We start from the raw sequence: 18,964 nt of genomic DNA on the forward strand, positions 1-18,964 counted from the left end.
GCGCCAATCAGTTTTGTCATTAGAGAATCGAGTACTGATGAAAACGCAAATCTCCCTGGAATCATCGATTACGATGATTGATTGGATATTGCTTTTACGGGCCCGACGAACCACCCTGATCAGGAAAAATCTAAGGGAAATAGGGTATCCCTGAAGTCAAGCAGAATTCATTTCATTTCGCAGTTAGGAATTACGATATACGACTCATCTGTAAAAACACTTTTCTGCTTATGAAAACTGCTGGCACTTACGGTGTTTCTGAACTGAGCTAGAAATTGTAGTTCCGAATTGCCAAATGTAGTCCAAATATGACTGAAGTTGCGATGTCGAGGCGGCGCTCGACAACACTTGCATCGATTCGTCATTTTTTGGAGGAGAAAACGTCATAACATCATGTCGACGTTGCAAAATTTCCCCCCACTTTTATTCCTTCCAGGAAATTTTTGGCCGTTTCAGTTTAAAAACAACGTATGTGCCGGTAGTTTCCCTATCCACATGAATTTTTTTACGGATAAGCCAGAAACTGTGGTTCCTAACTGCAAAATGTAGTCCAACCGTGAAATACGGAAATCCTATAAACATGGCTCCCTTTGATGGTTTCGGAACCACTGTATTATGAACTTTAAACGCTAGTTTTTAACTTGAACGTTTACTTATGGACTTTTTAAACGAAACGTGTTCCGTACGAAATTCAATAAGGAAGCATAACTTGAAGTGCAATAATTCTTACCCTGTTTAGCGGTTAATTTTAGAGAAAAACTTCCGGTTAACATGTAACGGGCAATCACAGATCGTGTTAAAATTTGCATTCGTAAATCTTGACAAGAGGTGATGGATGGCAGAAACGAGCCTTACAATCAGTCGCGTACGCATAGCTTTGTCCAGGTGCGTAGCAGCAAGAGACGCAGGAGCAGGGCTGCTTAAATAATTAATAAAACGTTCACGAGCTTAACGTGAGATAATTAGTTCCTGAAGCTGCCACCGCATGGCGCGCCGCTCTTGCGTCTGTGTCCATGCTAAGGAATTCATTCAGCATTTTATGCTGGTCAGTGTGAAGCTATCCTGACCACGACCTTCCTTCGACTCCCGATCGGAATTTTCCCAGTTGCAAATTTTGCTTGAAATTGATAAAAATTCCACCTGGAGCATCAGGGCTCCATTAAGACATGACGTGACTAAAAAGTTCCCTAAGCAACCAGAGATATGAATGTAGCCGGAGTTACAAAAATCAGGAAGGGCGAATCAATTTTTCCCGACAAATTTGCCGGCGAATTTTTGCCGGGGACGAATCTTCTCAAAATGGACGTATTTATGCTAAATAGAACTACGCATGGGCGAAACTAGGGCCCCTTCCCTCAGAAATCTACTTGGTCCTTCCATGGAACGTAAGGGATTTTGCTACAGGTGAAAAAAAAGCGCGTGCCATTCATTCCTTCTCGGAAATTGGAATTAGATCCATTTTCTGATATGCGAACCGTGCGAAATTGTTCCTAAGATGACTTAATTCCTCAAGATGTTCCCCTTTACAGCTGGAAAAATTCCTCAGACTCTCCTATGGAGATAGAGGAGTCTTGCAGACACATGCAGACCCCCCTTGGTAGAGTGTTTTTTGTACCCCCCTCCTCTTGATACCCCATTAGGAGCACCCCACCTTTTCGACCCCTCCCCCCACCTGCCAATAAAATTTCCCAGTTCCGCTCATGGAACTACGTGCAAATGAAGTAAGTCAAAATGAAGTATCAAGAACGCAAATCCTACATCGATGGCCCAAAAACGAGACCACGTTTGCGATGTTGCAGACTTCCTATCATGGTGTATTTTTTCTTAGAAAAACAAGTCAACGCAGTTTCTCTCAAATTTCCTAGATTTTACATCTCTGTTAGCAGAATATTCTGAATAAAGTCCAAGCTACAAATTTGGCTTGTTCCTCTTCGAAAAAATAACATTCTCAAACATTGCGACGGAAATACGTGATTTCGCACTTTTGGCCATCGATATAAATGGTTCCCTTTGATGGTCGAGGAATCATGTACACAGGATTTGCGTGCATAATGCATGGTTTCATTTCGATTTAATTGATTTGAATATAGTTCTTTTGGACATAAATACGTCCAAATGGTGGCATTTTACGTCCAAAAAAACCTTCAGCAAAAGTGCATCACATTTCGAGGACGGATAATTATTTTGGACGTAGAGTAAAGACGCATTCAGTGTCACGTAATTTTGATGACTGCACTCCATCAAGTGGCTTTTAAAAGATTGGCTCTTGTCGCCCTTGCAGAGCAAGAAAAGTTGCACCCGCCAGGAAAATGTTACAATTGTAGTTGAACGCGCCTCGAAAGTGAATGTTCGTGACTGTAAAATTTATTGCGGAGACAATCTTAACTTTACGATCCGCCTAAATTACTGTCAGTTTCCGGAGAGGGTCCTCGAAGTTTCGCACTCACCTAGACCCAGATAAGCACGAAAATTGCATTCGAAAATCAGGACTGGGTCTACTACTTCGCACGCGTACCGTGGGTAAAGTAAGGAAGGAATTGTGCGCTCGTTCAAAGTTGTCATACCTTGACGAACAAAGAAAATAGTAGTGAGACAATTGTCCGATCTACGTAGGCCAACAAATGGACAAGAGACGAAAAAAATTCACGAAGATAGCGCGAATTTGGGCTTTGGGAACATAGGCGCATTGCGAAAACATTGTTGCATTATTCTACGGTCTGGGTAATTTTCTTCGACCAAGTCGAGGCAACTTTGCAAACATAATAAAGTACAGAAAGTTTTGAGAACAAAATGAGGAGTCATTTTTTTCCAAGTTATTTCTTAATTTGGCAGACGTACGAGACTTGAAATTAGAAATTTACAACCCCCTCTTTCGTATTCAACAGTACCATTTATTCTGCGTGTGCCCGTCCTTAGAGGAAAAATGTCTAGCTATCGGTGCTTAAGTATGCTCTAATTTATGCTCAAATACCCGCATTTGGAAAAATGCTGCTGCGTTAAGATCAATTTTTACTATCTCGCTCCTCTTGCGGGTAAAAAAAGTATCTTTTCTCCTCATTCTGTCGGAGTGGTAAAATAAGAGGATAGAACGCAGAATATGAATGGAATTTCTTGGTACTCCGCAATACCGAACTTGAGACCCTGTAAACAGCGGCCATAACCTGACAATCAAGATCAGCCAGCTCGCTTCGACTCGGTAAACTCAAACAGTAGCGTGTGAATAATTTAATAAAATCGTCGATTGGACGTACAAATAAGTCTGCAAAAGCTTCATTCGCGATTTGGCAACGTTGCATGGTCAATATTTGCGACTAATTAATTAAACGCGTCAAGTTCGCAACAACATAACCCTGCCAAGTTCTTGCAGATTCCGTCATAACAATGGTCAATGGTCGGATCTGAAGCTGAGCGTGAGATCTCGAGACATTCTACAGTGAACGCAAACGTTCGAAAATTTAGCCAAAACACGTTTTAAAACTTCGCGGAGGATTTTGCGATTTCATAGGAATCTGAAAATGTGACCGGATTTGCGAGAAGAGACCTTCCTAGTCCCAGGATAAAACTTTTCAAGAGAGCCAAATTTGGAGAAAAAATTTGAAATTAGCGATTTCGAGTTCTCAACAATAAATGCTCTCTGGAAGCCTTCAGGACAAGCTTTGCGTGGTTTTAGTTTACTGTTTTCGCCACCTACTTCTTTTCTGTGTGCATGTCAGAATTCTTGAATTTTTAACCCAAAACTTTAACTCATATTAAAGCTAGAACTTCATAATGCTTAATCTTAGAACTTCAAGACATCAGATCTCCCTAAATTCTTGAGCTTTCAGGGTCAAACTTGTGCCAAAGTTTCCAACATTTTTAATCTCTGCAGTGATACCAATTAAGAAAATTTGAATTTTTGGAAGATGAGGTCACTCTCTACAGAATTAGTCACAAATTGAGATAGATTAAATGTGTTTAAATAGCTTCAAAATTCGTATAAAATTGTTAAGTTTTTGAACCACTTTTTTAAAGATGTTTTACAATTTGAACGGGGTGTTTGAATGTTTGAAATTTGAACCCCCATACCCCTGAATATTAGTGATTGTTAAAGTGAATATCGATGAGCTTAATTCAAAACCACGAATCTCCGTTTCCGATGTCGCTGACATCCTGCCATACTTTAGTTTTTATTTGGAAAACTAATCACCGTAATTTCTTGAAAAACTTCCTTGATTATTCTCCTCGTTTGGCAGAATACTCTGTATAAATTTTAAACTATAAAGTTGGATTTACCCTCTTCGAAAATATAGAATAGGAGCAGAAATTCTGAAACACAGCGATGGAGATAGGTGCTTTCGTACTTTGGCCATCGACATAGTATTTTATTGAAATTGGAATGCGAAAATGTTAACTATACATACGTTCGATCGTTGACCGGTGCGACGTGTGCTGGCTTTCTCTGCCGACAGAGGAACTCGGAGAAAGGTATGCTGGTAAAGTCAAAACCCGTTTTTGGCGCTATGGCAATTTTTCAACCTCGAGCTTTGCATTACTGTATGCACTGTGTCGTCAGCTTTTCGAATTTCCGCTTATTCTAGATAGTGAGCAGAGTCAACTTCTTTATGTCATCGTAGCATAACATATTGGTACCACCCAAAAATATTTAAATATCGTTGTCGCGATTTATCACAAATATTGAAATAAGATGGCTTAAAAAATTATGGGTTCTGCTTTTTTCCTCTATTGCTTTCATTTTTTTCGACAAGTATCAGAAATTGCTGCAAAGGTCTCGAATAGGCAGATATTCGCGGAAGAGATGTCTCTTGGGGACCGCGTTGATTTGTCACAAACATTACGTGTTCAATTTGAAGAGAGAACTCGTCATGCGTCAGTTCTCTTACGTAAGAGTGTATCTTAATTTCCACATGAGCTCCGGAAAGTATACAGTTATATGGGGAACAGGGCTTACGTAGAAATTGAGATACGCCTTTACGGCAGAGGCGAGCAACGAACTGAGGAAACTTGAGTTCAAAAAACTCCATAACACGGCGCAGGGTTTAGGTATGAGGCATTTGAGGAAGTTGTACTTGATATGTGTACTTAAATAAAAAATGGTGATCTACGTCAAAAGCAGAGGAATTTGAATACATTTGTTGAAAAAAGACAAGGAAAGGCACACATAAGGAATAATTATGAATATAAATATCATTAAATAATCGAACACAAAACCACAACACTCCTCACGATTAAAAGATAACAAATCAAAACGAGAGCACTAGAAGAGAATTAAGAAAGACACACATGGAAATTTCTATAGAAGACAGGAAAAAATAGAAACGTAGGGGTCAGTGACTGACTAGGAGAAACGCAAATTCTTGTTATACATGCTATGGAAGGTTTTATGCAACTTTTGAAGTTGACGTCATTTTTAATCAACCGGCTGAATCGAATATTTTTATGCGAGGTAATGAAAACCCCCGAGAGTCGTGGAACACTTTGCGAATTTCAGGGGGATTTGGGTCATTAAAAAATAGTTACTGTAGGTACAATTTTAGAACACCATGCTGTCCTTCATTTTGTGGATATGCAATTTTATATCAGAATAGTGTGGTAGAGATCTATTTATCTACTTAGAAGTCAAAAAAGTTGTAACATGTGTTTCGCCCCATCCAACTTTTCCTCTCTGCCTTTGAGCCCAGGAGTCAGCCGAAAAAAGATCACGTTCACCTTCATTTTGTAGGTATGCAATTTTACCTGCGTAGAAGTTGAAATAGTTGTATCACGCGATTCGCTCTGTCAAACTTTTTTCCTCTGCGTTAAAATCTCTTAGGTCAGAAAAGAGATCAAGCTCCTTTTCATTGTTGTGGAAATTAGAGATGATTTTGTTGCTTCATAACTGTGACTGCATAAATGATAAAGAACCTTATCTTTCGGAAGAAAATTTCAGAAACTTTGAACATTGCGCGGAAAACGATCGCGGGTAGTGCCTGCAAAACTGTAGGAATACTTCAAGCATCGCGCCGTGTCGTCTCCTCGAGCCGACTCCCGAATCACGCTGATTGTGAGTTCCAAGATGCCTACGCTATTTAGAAATGTGTAGGACAGTGCGCGTACATGCAACCTACGCGAAAATGGAGCGCATTTTGATCAAAACACGGTTATTAAGCGACAAAATCATCTCTCATGTCCACAACAATGAAAATAGAGCAAAAGAACTCAATGTTAGGGATTACACACGCGGATTACGAAATCTTACGACACACCTCTGGATACCCACGCAGAGCCAACAATGCACATTTTGGAAAAGGGAAGGAGAGGGGTTGACTTTGGAGAAGAAAAGAAACTTCTCAACATTCTTTAAAATTACGTAGAACAACCTCGTATTGATTGGGTTCCAAAATTCTCTGAGTTTTCCTTACATTCCAAGGATTTTGAGCGTAAATTTTCCGGTCATTTCCCTGACTGTTCGATGTTTCTTTTGGCATGATATCTCCATTTAAAAAATGAAAAAATCGAAATATTTTGTGCGCGAAGTTCCTTGGATTTTAAATCGCTATGTTTTGGCTGGAAAAAACTCAAAGTTTCGCGGCAAAACTCGCTGGCTGGTTAGGGCAAGGCAAAGTTCCCATACTTTTCAAAAACTCGTCGGCCCTGGACAGGAGAAACTAGATTTTTTAAGTTGGGAGAAAAAGGGGTTTTGAGGAGTGCCTTCTCGCCATCTCCCCTTAACCGTATCCAAGGCATTAATGAATCAATACCTAGTTAGTCTGATTATAATTCTCTCTTCAACTTCATGAGCGGCAGATTCAAACCTCAGTGGGTGACTAATCAAATGGTACAAGGCTTCACAGTTTACAGTCATATACTTAAAAGTAGATTCGTAACCCACTGATTCAAGGTCCTAATATTCAGTCTTCTGATACTCATAGATGTAAAATAAAATAATAATACAACTACTCAACCTTAATCTCAATAACAGACAACATAGTTCAATTATTACCTCATTCATCAATGACAGAGAGTTTTTATCAGTTGACAGCTGCACAGTTGTTTATTATTTTCAACCTGACTGTCACTTAGTCGATAAATCATGTTCCCCTTTTTAAAATGATTTCTGGAACTTGGTTGGCATGAGTACCAGAATTATTCAGAATTTATTTTTCGATGCAGATGAAGGAGTAGGTAAAAAAGCCTAGATTTCTCTCTATTTTCTTCTTCTCTGATAGTTTGATGCAACTTATGTTGAAAATTAAAACCTGCATCTCATATTCTCTGTATATTCAAAACCTCATAGCACTTCTTAAAATACAATTAAAAGCGCTATCGTCAAAAATAAATCAAATTCCTCTCAGTCATGCACGTCTTTGGGGAGAAGGGAGAGGGGGGAGGGGGAGGGGGGAGGGGGGAGGGGGGATTGAATACTTTGGAAGAAATTGTAAAAAATGACTGTAAGACTGTAGAAAAACTATGATACTTTCAAAATAATGTCAAAATAATGTAAAAAGACTGTACCCTAAAATAAAATAAAAAAATCCTCTAAACTGTTGAGAACTGCAGAAACTTCTTCAAAATCCATCTTTCATCATACTTCTTTATTGATAGTGAGTTGCATCTTTCACCTGACCTAATCAGCTGATGCATTATTGTCACGTTAGTTTTTGATACTCACATCAATGAATACAATATGTTCAATCAAATACATATTCTGTCTGTTGTCATATTTGCTGCATATGTACTTCCATTAAAATGCAATACAGCAAACAAATAAGTTAAACATGCATACTGCGCTATGTAACACCTCGAATCGAGCTAAAAGATTTTTTTAGATTGATTATTAAAAGTCTCAGAATTATAACATATAAAGGAAGACCAAATGCTGTACACAAACACCCCTTGTCTCTGACAATTTGCAGCTGACAAATAGATGGTAGAGGTGCGTTAAGTATAGACGCAAGAAGAATTTACTCATTTCTTGGATTTATGCGGCTGAAAATGAGTCTATACTGTTGCAAATTATCTGTCTTTATATGCACTTGCACTTTAATTTTAGCTTTAAGCATTTACCTGTGTTTTCAAGTTATACTCTTTCAAGATGAAAGAAACATACATCATGTTTCAACAACATACAAAAATACTTAATGCCAAACGTTGCTTGGTAAACCTCAGTTTTAAATTAGAAACAATTCCTATTTTACTTAGATTCCGATAGTCAAGCAAGATCTTAGCTTCAGAACAGTAAATCTGAGACTACAGACAGCTATGGGAAATGGAGGCTTTTTAGTAGAAACCTTCCATGATGAATGTTTATTTTAACTCTTGTATTAATACTCTATTAATTAATCAACTATTACACATACAAAAAAAGAAAATAGGAGGGAATAATCGTTTTCATAACACTCTGTTGAAGCTACCTACCTAATTCCACCCTGTGCGGAGCTGCTATTACGGAGACAGACAACATTAGTTTATCTCACTATTGTGAGCGAACTTATAAAAACTAATGAGACAAACTATTCTGATGTAGGTACCCTAACAGAGGGCCTGAACATTTAAAAGTTTGTCACTAGTTTATTCCTGACCAAAAATTTATTTGGGCTTCTAATGCATAGCAAACATGAAGGGTGCAAGTGAGTGTGATGCGCACTCATGTGCGAGATCGATACAGGCACTGTGATGATTCACGGTATGAGATCAAATGGACATAAGATGGAACAGCTATGAGATTGATTGATAAATGTCAACCGTGATCGGAATTTGGTTATACATTATGCCAAGAAGCAAATTCATTTTGAATGAGATTAGGAAACGGTCACAATCCTGCAGCATTACCAGTTACAGATGGCGGCAACTGCAGATGTAAGATGCGTAAGTGATTAAATGAATAAGGCAGATAAAAAACAAAACATAATGACAAAAAAAGGCGTGCTTTAATACGTTCCAAACTCAAACCAATACAAAAACTACAACAGGACTACAGAAGTTCACACAATAACAAAGATTGGAAGGGTACAGGACACAGAAGAGAGATTTGACTATCAAACATAAAAGAGTGATGAATGACCGAAAACATGAACAAACAAACTGAAAGAGTAGAAATTCACCTGTTCCACAATAATCTTCCGGAGGAACTGATATATTTAGGGAGAAAAGCACGAACAATGCAAAAATGATGATACACAGGAATCAGAGTGATAAACGACAAAGAGGTTATGTAAACAAAAACAGACGATATCAGGTAGACCAACCTATTCCAAACTACCGTTGATAAAAACAAATTGCCTTTTCGAAATGGACCTATCTTTTTTGCAAAAAAGTGATCGGATATATTTTTCTCAATCCTTTATTTACTCTGAAAGTTGCTAAAAATATATAATCAAAGGACTTATGAGGCTAAACCTTCATTGAAAAATCGAAGCGAATTCTGTCAAGGTTTGTTACTTTGCCAGCCATGTCAATGAAGCGCGTAAATACAAAATTGAGCGGGTAAATTCGTTTTGACGCGCCTGTCCCTGACGGTGCGTCTAGGATATTTGCGATAATTAAAATGTATTTCCACAGATTTAAAAAGCATGCTTTGACTGACAGTAAAATAATTTGATTCGACTCCAGTACGGTGAGCTCCGCATTCATTAAGAGCTACTCTTTCATTGAAAAACACTTAATTTTCAAGGAAAACTCAGAATCTCTCCTGAGTAAACATGACATGACTCCCTTATTACGGTGGCCTAAATTAAAAAATATAAGTATTACTTCCCGATTTTTGCGAACCTGTACCTTTTTTTCAATATAAAGAAAGTAATTCTATCAAAGAGTCGCCCAATAAAGTTTTTTCTCCTTTTTTATTTTTATTTTTTCATTTTCTTTAAATTTCTTTAACATTTTTTTTTTATTTTTATCGGTCGAATGACGTATTAATGAGGTTGCGAAAGTTTGATGTAAGGCCGATGCAAGTGTCAAGACGATATTGCAGCATAGACAAAAGCAAATTCACGGAAGTGTAGATCTCTCATACCTCCAGACCCTTGAGGTCCCTTTAAATTTCTCAATTTTTAGAAATGTGGGATCTTGTTAGAAATTCAACTTTGCTCTGACTGAGATTTGTTTAATCAACAAAGTCTCGTTACATTATCTTTGCCTGCGTTATAGAACCAAATCAATCGACATCGATTATTGATTTAAAATAAAAAATGAAAAAAAAAAATGATATTGATATTAATCGATTATTAGTATTTGAGGAAAATTCAAGTCCTTGTAATAACAAAAATCATTAGTGATGCCAGACGAACACATGCATTATTAATTAATGGATTGGTGGTAATGATGGACTGTCAAATGATAATTTCCTCTCAATATGCATGAGTCTGCTCTGGTAAAGGACCTTGCTGCAGATTAGAGAGGAACAATCCGCAAATACCGGCGCTACGCGCCGGCATTTGGGGGGCTTCGCCCCCCCATCCGCTTAGCGGATTGGTGCGGGGACCGCACGGGACTTTCTCGCTCGAGCCGGCGCTTCGCGCCGGCATAGACACTTTTACTGGAATATTTAGAAAAATACTGCCAATTTTACAAAATCATAAAGTTTGATTGGAATTTGATCACAGGATAATAGTTATGAAATTTTTATTCAAACCATTGAACTTCATTGTAAATGTCTTCGCGATATGTGGTGAATTCATATATTCGGACTCGACTTGTTGATTTTATGAGGCATCTTCAATTAAATATGTAATTGATTAACTAAGTCTCCTGTCAAAGATGGCGATCCGTAAAAATCTTAGCTTTTCTACGATTCATTAGGATCCATTAGATTCATTGACATCATACTTCAGATACGATTTTATATTATAATCTCTCCTTAAGCACGGTCAAAAGCCATCAAATATCTACTTGAATGGGTAGAATGAATATTCGATGTTCAAATAGTCTTAAAACTAAACGGTTTTCGCTTAGCATCTCCCAAATTTTAAATTTGGCGGCGAATCTACCTGCTGGAAGGTTCACGACACGCCCGCCAGGAGCGCCATCTCCTTACCGCGTATCCCCGTAACTCAAAGCGAAAACAATAGAGAGCCAAGGCGGATAAAGAATGGTGGTCGCATCTCGTACCCTCTTGACGTCACGATTGTAAACAAACCCAACTGCGGAGTTAGGGGTTTGAGGTTTACGCTGCACTCTAACGCTACAAGGTATTGTATAGTCATTAGTCACTTATCATTGTAAGTATTTCTGGCGTTGATAGCCCGAATTTAAAGTGAAATTACTGCGGTGTATTTTATTTTGCTATCTTTATCAGTAAATAATTTAAAAACCGTGAGAGTTTTTTTTTTTTTTTTTTAATATTTCTTATTTTCTCCATGGGTACCTGATTATCAATGTAATTTTTCGGGGGATCCCCCGAACCCCCTTATCTGGGTGGAGTCCTCCCTTTGTTTTTCAGAAATCCCCGACCCCCTCTCCGTTTTTCCAATTTTCACACTTGTCTCCCAAATTTCCGAAAGTACAAATTTCTCCTGGAAGCATCAAAAAGAAGAATGATTGAACGTTATTTCCAAATTTCTAAGGAAAAACTACCGCATTACAGCTCTCAAAAATCCGAAATATACTAAGTCCAAAATGATAGGTCCAGTTTCGTCAGAAAGTTGCACATGTGCGTGAAGGAACGAGCCCATCGGGTACATTTCTTTAAACACAAATTTCAGCCAGAAATATTAATCATCAGAATGATTGTAACTTCCTTGCAAATTCTCCGTAAAAATTTTAACTCAGACTACGATCTGAAAGCGTTTCATCAGGAAGGAAAACTCATAATTCCGTTTAGAAGTTGTATGAGCCTCGCGCCGCGGCATGCATCGCATCGGGTACACTTCGGGTACATTTCAAATCGCGCGGTAAAAGCCCGTACCCTCTGCACGTCACACATCCTCAAGATGGCAGCCAAAATCGAAATGCGACACCATTCTTTATCCGCCTTGATAGAGAGCGCCATCGACAAACGTCAACGAGAGACAAGTCAACAAACGTCACGTTATAACAATTATAACCTCCTTCATTAACAAGCATTAAATCAGTCATATTTGTGCCGAATTATTACATTATATTTGTGCTTAGTACCTCGTAAAAAGGAACCGCAAAAGATGGAATCTGCCGGGATTCTAAATTCATTAACAACAAACATATTAGTTTTTAATAAAGATCTAAGTGTCAGTTCTTGGCGTTAGCTTGATGATTCATAGTACCTTTGTAATGTGAGTATGTATCTAATTAGTTGTCTAATTTTGCTTTGTGATTACCTACGGAGTAATTTTGGAAATAGTATATGATGCATTATATAATGCATTTGAATTCCTAGGTTCACCTGACTCAAAGCGTTTGCTGCTATTATCTAGAAGCGCTCCGACTCATTTATCAGAGAATTGAGCGTTTCCTATCGCCCCTCTGCAATTATGAGATTAGTCCCATGAATCCTTTAGGAACTTAAATTAATGACTCAGATGGTGCTTTTGAGCCAACTTTCAAAGAATTAAAGGCATTTTTTCAAAATCTACAGTCCATGAGCTCTCCGTGTGACCGAAGTGCTCTCCTCGCTATATGACGCGTAACCCTTCAATTTTTAGTTTAGTCCAAAGACCTCGTAGGAACTTAAATTAATGAACCAGGTGGTGCTCTGATGCCAACTTTCGAAGAATTGAAGGCATTTTATTTTATTTTTTTCAAATTTACAGTCCTTGAAAATGAGCTGTTTCGCGGAGCAAAGTGCCCTACTTTTGGGCCTCGTATCTCTTGAATTTTGAGTTTAGTCCAAAGATCTTTTTTGGAACTTAAATTAATGACCCAGGTGATGTGCTTGATGCCCATTGTTTAAAGAATTAAAGACATTTTTCAAAATTTACAGTCTTTCAAAATGAGCTTTCCGTGTGATTTTGCTAAAAATGGACAATTTGAGCGTAGCCCCCCCAAATTTTAGCGTACCTCAAAATCGTTGAACGTGCATAAGGAGACCATAGATATGGTGTCCTGTGCCAATTTTGAATGAAATCGAACAGATAGATTCTGAGATATCGCTGTAGACAGATTTGGGGGACGCCACACGGACGGACACACATTTTTTCAAGTATGGTTATTTTTTACTCCTGGACCTTAAAACGTCTAAAATGATGAAATTTCAACTTTTTTTTTTTTTTTTTTGGAGGATGACAATACTTCCTCTCTACCCTATGGGAGCGAGAAAGTAAAAATTGAAATTCTTAAATCTGCGCGAGGAAGCGATGATCGCGCCGGTTGTCACACGAGGATAATCGGCAAGATTTTGCTTTTTTCGCAAGTGATGAGACAAAAGAGGAACGAGGGTCATTGCGACTGAAAAGAATAAATTATAGAAAAATTGTCCAAAAATTGCGGTGATGAGCTCCCTTCCGTCTGGAGCGGAAGTTGCGCCACAAAACAATGACTCCTCGCTTGAGTGCGTTTGAGGCGGGTCTAAAAGCTGTCTGCAGATGGTAAAGTCATCGCGCCTCTAACGAAAGACTGTACTTTGAATTTGAGATGGACCTCATTGCCCATATAACTCCATACACTCCAGGGTTCACGTGAAAATTGAATTACATCCCTTTCGGCCGAGGAGCGACGAAAAGTCGTCAGTTTTGCACTGGTCTTGTTTTCATCATTGCTGGGTTTCCTATAATTTATTCAGGTATTCTATTCCATTGAAACAGTCGTAATTATAACGCTACTTACAAGGACTGCGATTTTTTCACTTCAAAAATAATCGATGAGCATGTGACTAAGTTCCGCAAAATGTAACACGGCAACATCAATTCAGAACCGATGAGAAACAAAGTTCAAAGCTTTGTTGCTTCATAAGACTCAACATCACAGGTCAATTTCGATTCCTATTTTAAAATTCAAAATATTTTTTGATGACTTTGATTTTTCGAAGAGAGAGAAAAGGTACGATCAACGATGCTCAGCACTTCTAACTGAGGATTTAAGATTCCCGGGAAACTCAAGTGCCGGCGATGAGTACAAGCATTCCCAAAAAAATTTCGGGACATTCCTGAGAACGCTCCTGTCGGTTCTTTAAAGTGTGAGTGATTACATTGTAAATCTGCATGTGTTAGTGTGTATCTGTCAAAATTCTCCGGGGCAAGTGGTTTCTAGTCGCGCATTCCTGGGAAAGGAGTTTTTAGAGATCATGTATTTTGCTGGGGAATCATATCAAACATTTTCTTTTATATATATGCAATGCCTCATATACTAGGAAATCAAAAATTTGTGTGAAGGAAAATATATAAGTTCAGAATTTATCTATCGATCAATTACTATGATCATACACTTGCACCTTTGAAGTCCGTGATTGAATTTTGATCCACTTTACAGAAGTTTGACCGAATCCAGCAACCTTACCCTAGTTGAGAGTAAAGGTCACCATACGAACACCTGCTGTTAAGGCTGTGAGAATTTTAAAAGTATTCATTCAGTAAGACCATGTGATTAAAGCTCAGCTGAATCAAAGACTCGTGCAATTTATTTAGCATGAATAAATCTCCTCAAGAACATCAGGTCTACTGGGAAAAAAATCTCTGCATTCGCAGTTCGCACAGAAAGCCACCTATGCGGGAGATCAGGGCCACGGCCGGCGCAAATTTAGCTAGCGGCGGCGGCTGAATTTCAGCGCCCATAGACGAAATTTTAGCCTCGCAAAGGTACAGAGGAGTCCCGGTAAGGTCAACAAACATGCCCCCCCCCCATTAAGTTTAAAGCGGGGTGCCTTGGGGGGGGGGGGATTATTTTTGAGAGCCCTCATTCAACTCTGAATACCTAAATGCAAATGTGCAATCAAATGCATTTCAAAAATTCTGTATCATGTCTTCATATCTAGAATGAAGCAGCATCGTTTCGATGATTTGAATAAGCAGGATAGTAGGTGAGACAGAAATAAATCAATGGGAAAACTTTTAAAATAATGAATAAAGAAAAATCAGTCGCTTTTCAGTATAGATATCTTGACACATATCTTCAATTAATTTGATCTCACTGGACCAGGTTTTTTTTTTTTTTTTTTTTTTTTTTTTTTTTAAGGAAAATAGAAAAAGAAAAAAGAATAAAAAATAAAAAGATAAAAAAGAAGACGTAAACTTTGTGTGGCGAGGGTAGAGTTTGTAAAACTTTTCACGAGGGAACTCAATGGTTTTATCCCACGCAGCAAAATATGTTAATCCCTCATTACATGGCATTTATCGATGTTTTATGCATTCACAAAATTATTAACATCTTATTATTAATTACGATCTCTTTGCATAGCGAAAAAAATGCCGGGACGGCGACCGAAAAACCGGGAATTTTCGGTGGCTTTCCAATGTCCAGTAATCTTAACGTTTTCTGGCAATTTAAATTTCCTGGGACATTTTGTTAGGTGCGCTAAAAAAGTAATGAAATTACCGAGTATTTTCAATGATAGATAGGTACCATGAAAATCTGTCATTTTACAAAAGTGTTTCCATGGTAAATTAAGGAAATCCAACCCATGACAATGTCATACATAATGAACTTTTTTAACGATAGGTTTCCAGCCGGTTTTGATTTGATGCAGGTGGTTTTCGTCGCCTGATAATACGTGATTTTTTAAGATTTTAACTTTTTTTTTTTTTTGAAAGAGGTGAATACGAAAGAGTTTATTGAAATCGTGCGACTTCGATTGATCACTATTAGGTACCGGCCTAATTCAAAAAATTAAAAAATTTGGTGAAAATCTATTCCGTATTTAATCCGGCAGCCGCAGATTTCTAATATTAAGTAACGGTTAAAATCGCATTTGAACTACACAGGAGTCTATCTTTGAAAAATCTTTTTCAATTGGAGACAAAATAAGAAAGTAAGAAAAAAGTCGAAAAAGTGATAAATGGGCACTACCAGTGTATGAAACCTTGCAGGAAAACTTATCGTAGGAAGAATTTTTGAAAAAAATTCGGCCACTCACCAAAACTTAAGCAGAACCAAAAGGAGAACGCCGGCACAAAAGGTCTCTTTGTTGCGCGCGTACAGATATCAACAAACGGTCCAAGAGCACAGATCTCAGCAGAACGACAGCTAATTCGAAAAAAAAATCAATGTTCCAACACTACGAAGTCCAAGCAGCGTAAAGATGCACGGCAAAATACGTCGGGGTGCACTGGAGTCCGAAGGGTTGAAACGGCGAAATTTGCCGGCGACGAGCGTACGTTAGCGAGCGCGGGCACTGGAAGCAGCGCGTCGGGGGGCAACACAGTGAGGACTGACGGAACTCACGGTCCCAGCGCTGACTCAGAGTCCGGGTTAGTTCTGATCGGGAGTCGAGATCAACGGGGCAACGGAGCTTGACGGAGCCGCGGGCTGATGGGAATCCTTGCTCCCGTGCTCCCTGCGCGCCGATAACGGGGATAACGCCGAGACGCCGCGCCGCTAGGGAATGCGGGATGACGAAGACTAACAACGCAACGCTGCGGTGCGGTGCTGCGCTGGCGTCCACGCGAGAGACTGACGAAGAGCCACAACATGAAATGGGTGAAGCCGGGCGCGCTCCTCAATGAGAGCGATGAAAAACTGGATGTACGTGGCGCCCCCAGCCCCCCCCCCCCCCCCATAGTGGATCGAGTCAGTGGGAGAGGTCGGACACAATTTGGAAACTTTAAACGCTTATAACTCCGTTTTTACTCAAATTTGAGGTTCTAAAAGTGGTTCCATCGGTTTATCTTGTGAAATTTTCTATCGATAGCACCCCTTAAGATTTAAAATGGACGTATTTCTATCAAACAGAATTATGTGAAGGTGAGAAATATGGGTGTGCTCGATAGTTCTCTTTGCGCAAGAGTGAATGAGAATAATAAAGCGCCAATGACGTCAGCGGCAATGATCGAGCCCGCGAGCGGGGGCGCGATCTTCGTCGGGGGGGCATTAACTCACGAGTCCTGTTCACAACGCTCTCGTGCCATGCCCGCGGCTCATGAATTCCGCATTCGGATGGCACATAGGTCTGTTTGATAGAATGTAATATCCCGCTCTCCCAATTCTTCAAAAGGAATCACGCCCACTTTACATTGCTTCTTATGCAGCTTCGACGAGCACACCCCATATTTCTCACCTGCACATAGGTCTGTTTGGTAGAAGTATGTCCAAATGTGACGAATTAAACATCAAAATTTGCGGTTTTAGACAAACATTTTGTGTCCGACTTCTCTGATTGACTCGATCCACTGTGCGCCCCCGCAGCTCCTGACTGACAGCGTCGGAGACCCATCTTCCTGCAGACTCCGAGATCCCCGAGGCCGAGGTGGGGGTCAGAGGTGGAAAGTGAAATTTCAGAGGGTTGAATTTTCACAAAATTTGCTTCCTGTTAATTTTTATCGGAATTATGAATTGAGCAATTTTTCGGTAAAAGGGCGTATGAGACTTCCAATGCTACCAAGATTGTGCAACGTGGTTCTTTAGTTGTAAGTAACTTATCCGACAGTTCTGCCATGAAATTTTCCCTGAATCTGCCCTGAGATTTTCTTCACCATTGTAAGGAAGTAAGTCGACTGTAAATGAATTTCATCTGCCACAAATCCTGTAATAAATTGCACAATCTTGGCAGCATCGCAAGCCTTATCCACCCTTTCACCGAAAAATTCTTCAATTAAACCTTCGGAAGTCCGGAAGCGTTTCAGATGTTGTTCCCGTTAATGTGGCAGTACTGTGCTACCCTACGGAGCGGAGGTGCGATACACGAAGGGGGTTGCAACGGGAGGGGGGGGGGGCTAGAGAGAAATGTAGACCCAACCAAGGCTAGAGGTGAAAAGTGTCAAAATCGAGAATTACTGATTCCAGGCGTTTCTTGACCTCCTGAATGCATCCCCAAAAGTTTCAACAACTTTCATGAAATTTCGTTTTTCACGCGAATAAATTTCAGGAAATTTTCCATCTCTGGGCGGGGGCGCTTAACCCCCACAAATCTACTTGGCCCCTCTCAAGAAATGAGAGGGATAGTACTAAGTAAAGTGGATGCACTGCTAAAACTTGGAATGAATTTCTGTGCCGGGGTGCTGTAGCGCCCAATAACTCGGAGTGATAAACGAGTGTCAAATCTATTCTCCGGACGGAGTGACACACACTCTTAAGAAGCGGTATCTTCTCTCTTTGCCGAAAAGTCATTCGCCCATTCATATCACTTGGTGTTTTTGGCGCTATACAGACTCTTGCACCGAATTTCCCTCCTTGGTTTTTAACAGTTTGACACATTTCTCATCTTGGAATTTGGAATTGAGGGATTTGGTCTGGATCCCCCAGACCCCCCGGTGGTGGGGGGCCAGGCCCCCCAGCAAAATGACCTAGCTACGCCTATGATTAGTCTCTTGCAGAGGGGATAGATAGGTGCGGATAGGTGCTTTTTTTTGATGAGCCAGAACTTTTAGTTCCTTGGTGCACAAGATATAATGCATTTATAAGGCTCACATCGCAGTCGTCTGCTTAATCTTATATGACTGAAATAAATGTTAGTTCTGCCTGAAAATCTTTTGGAACCTGGCATGTTTTAGTGAACGCTTAGTTAACTGTTAGTTTGTGAACGCCGGGAGAGCCTTCAAGTACTGGCTATACTTCCCGCTTTATCGGGAAGGTAGTTTAGTTGCGTGACCCAACTGAACGCTTAAAACACCTTCAAATCTGGCGATACTCCCCGCTTTGCCGAGAGGTTAGTTTAGTTGCGTGACCCAACCGAACGCTTTGAACGCCTTCAAATCTGGCGATACCTCCCGCTCTGCCAGGAGGTTAGTTTAGTTGCGTGACCCAACCGAACTCTTAGAACGCCTTCAAATCTGATGATACCTCCCGCTTTGCCGGGAGGTTAGTGTAGTTGCGTGACCCAACCGAACTCTTAGAACGCCTTCAAATCTGGTGATACCTCCCGCTTTGCCAGGAGGTTAGTTTAGTTGCGTGACCCAACCGAACGCTTTGGACGCCTTCAAATTTGGCG

General features: G+C 39.8%; 1 protein-coding gene across 2 annotated transcripts in view; it reads right to left on the minus strand.

Moving 5' to 3' along the window:
- The window catches only part of LOC109042608 (ATP-binding cassette sub-family G member 1), a 57,995-nt gene extending 48,784 nt beyond the window's left edge, over positions 1-9,211 (minus strand). For both annotated transcript variants that reach the window (XM_072300144.1, XM_072300143.1), the window contains exon 1: positions 9,081-9,211. The gene's annotated coding sequence lies outside the window, so the exon portion shown is untranslated. The remainder of the gene's footprint in view (positions 1-9,080) is intronic.
- Between the last annotated feature and the right edge of the window lie 9,753 nt (positions 9,212-18,964).

This window comes from Bemisia tabaci, chromosome 4, assembly GCF_918797505.1.
Source record: "Bemisia tabaci chromosome 4, PGI_BMITA_v3".
NCBI classification, from domain to species: Eukaryota; Metazoa; Arthropoda; class Insecta; order Hemiptera; family Aleyrodidae; genus Bemisia; species Bemisia tabaci.